Source organism: Bombus bifarius, unplaced genomic scaffold (assembly GCF_011952205.1).
Source record: "Bombus bifarius isolate JDL3187 unplaced genomic scaffold, Bbif_JDL3187 scf7180000008621, whole genome shotgun sequence".
Lineage (NCBI taxonomy): Eukaryota > Metazoa > Arthropoda > Insecta > Hymenoptera > Apidae > Bombus > Bombus bifarius.
Window position 1 is genome coordinate 82,660 of NW_022884756.1, and position 2,731 is coordinate 85,390.

Genomic DNA, 2,731 nt, shown 5'->3' on the forward strand with positions numbered 1-2,731 from the left:
TCAAAAAAAAAAATTATAAAAAGAAATAACGGACATAGAATAAGACTGTTCCGTGTGCGATGAACAAGAAACTTCAGCAACAGAAAACGCCATGAAAACACATGAAGAGTTATTTACAACTGAATCAGAGTTGAATATTATGAATAAGCATTCACGTCCAGGGTAAAGGAAAGAAATTATCGTTGACAGCAAATGGTGAGACTGTTCTAGGGAACCAACGTATCGAAACTGGGCCCGATGGGACAGTTTGGAGGGAAATAGATGCAAGTCCCAAACCTGGCAGGACATCAGTTCTTAATATTTTTAGAGATATTGTTACGACCGTTCGCGGAGAGACGCGGTCGCGAGGAAAACGCGTCAGCGAGAGGCGTAAATTCTCGCTACGATTCGGTGAATCGACGCCGCGAAGTAGTCGTTCCCCTGTTTCGGTTAAGATAACAGAGGTGGTTGATTGAATATGACACAGTAGTAAGTTATATTTCACCGTTTATTCCACAACTTATAACGAGGATAGTTACACTGGTGCGTATGTACGAGATGAATGAGTGACTGATCTGCGGGTGTGTATACCCGCTCGAAGGATGTTGACCGTTCGAAGGATGTAGAATCAGTACCGTCTTGGGAGACGATGATGTGTCGGAGGAAAGCTAAGGATGGGTGTGTCTAGCGCACGGGACCATCGGATTTGTTGGTGCCGATGTTATTTAGGAGAGTGAGGGAATAGGCTTCGTTTCTAATTGGTTAAACGAAGGGTCTCAACCGCCCTCGAGAGAAAGTGGTTAGTGGGAGGACAGTTGCAGCGTACGTGCGAAAAACCAACTTTCCTTAGTTAAGTCGTGGTAGACAATAGTCTTTAGAAATTCCTCGGAACCAGATGTTTGTTTGAAGGACCTTAGCAGGCAAGTGACTCGGGTTTATGACGGATGCTTAAGGCTATTGAGGGTACGCCGTACGGAAGAGCGGACATCTGGTGTCCGTCTGGCCCGCGGTGTGTGACCTGGGCCAGGCAGAGAGTCGCCCGGCGTAACAGATATGTTAAGCGGCATATAATGAAAGGACAAGTAAAGGCGGCATTTTATCTTATCATTGATCGCCGTATAAGAGATCATATGATAAAATGTACGGAAGAAGAAGCATTTAGAGTATTGGGGACTAAGAGGGAGCTAGATGCAACAAAACTAGATGCATTTATTCCTCTGCTATATGCCCGCGGTGCATATCAGGTAAGAAATTTAGATGTCTTATATTTGTGGAATAATATTTGGAGATCTGCATTCTTTTCAAAAACAATGAGCAGGAATGACTTTGCTGAAATTATGAGGGTTATACGATTTGATAAGAAGAGCGAAAGAAGACAACGTTTACGAAACAATAAGTTTACAATGATATCTACAGTATGGAGCTAATTTATAGGGAATTCACAAAATTGTTATGAACCTGGTGCATACATTAGTTTTATATAAAGAATCGCGGGAAAAAACCATGCAATAAAACTGTTAACAAGTTCGGATTCATTACTATAAAAAAACTTGTCAAGTAAAAAATTGTAAAAGTTACAAAATTACAAAAATTTGTTTAAGATCATGGAAACATTTATGCGGCAAATGTATATTTGATAATAAGATAATTTGTAAAAAATGCAGCGAAGTTGAACATGATATATCTCTATATAAATAAAAGCGTAATTCTATTTAAGCCTATAATTGAAATTAAACAAAAGTAAATTTGGACGAAATTTTATGAAAGTTCATCATTTTATATATATTTAGTTATAAAATAACCATTATCTAAATTAAATCATAAAAATTATTACTTCCTTAACCACCGATCATTTTGACCGCACACGGTAGAAATAGGTATACACAAAGTGTTGGTAGCTTTAGTGTTAAAAAAAAGCATTGCAAGTATATATTTAAATCATTAATTTTTATGCATGTAGTAAAAACCGTTCTCTGTATATATTGAGATTACTAAGTTTAATATACGTATTAAAGAATATTTCATGTGTATATTGATATAATTAAGCTTAATATATGTATTAAAACCCGTTCCATGTATATATTGAAATCAGTGGTCTTTAACGCGAGTATCAAAATAATTAAATTTCATATACGTAATGTTCAAAATATAAAGTTTCTATAAAACAATAATTTATGTAATAAAAAGTTTCATATTGTAAATTGCAAGCATGAAACAAATTACAAAAATAGGTGCTGCAAAATACAATGCAATATAATCTTAATAATAATATAAATATATATGTCGGAGATGAAAGGAAAACCGGAGCCTTCCCTTTGCAATTTTGAGGAAGCCTTCTAATGCTTTAGCCTAGATTTTATCATAGCTGTAATTAAGCAATTGTCATTTGTAATTGTTTGATATTTGTGAAAGTGAAAGTTGGTTCGAGGTGACAGCAGGTCGTCGAACGTAGCCACGGTCACGGGATAAACGTTTTGCCTGACGAAGGTGTGGATCGGTTGTATTGTTCTCCCTAGAAATCACATAGAATTGTACTTTGGAGATGTCGATATAATGGGACACGCGTTGTATTAGGAATCAATCTTCAGACAGAAACTGCCTAGTAACGGCGTTTGGATCTTTCTCGATGTCTCCAGCGAGCATATAACAAACAAATGCAGTCGTATAGCGAAAAAAATTTTCATCAGATATTCATTCGTGTGATCGCCTTGGAAAGTGATACATCGAGCAATTTACCGAGTGTCTCAGCAAT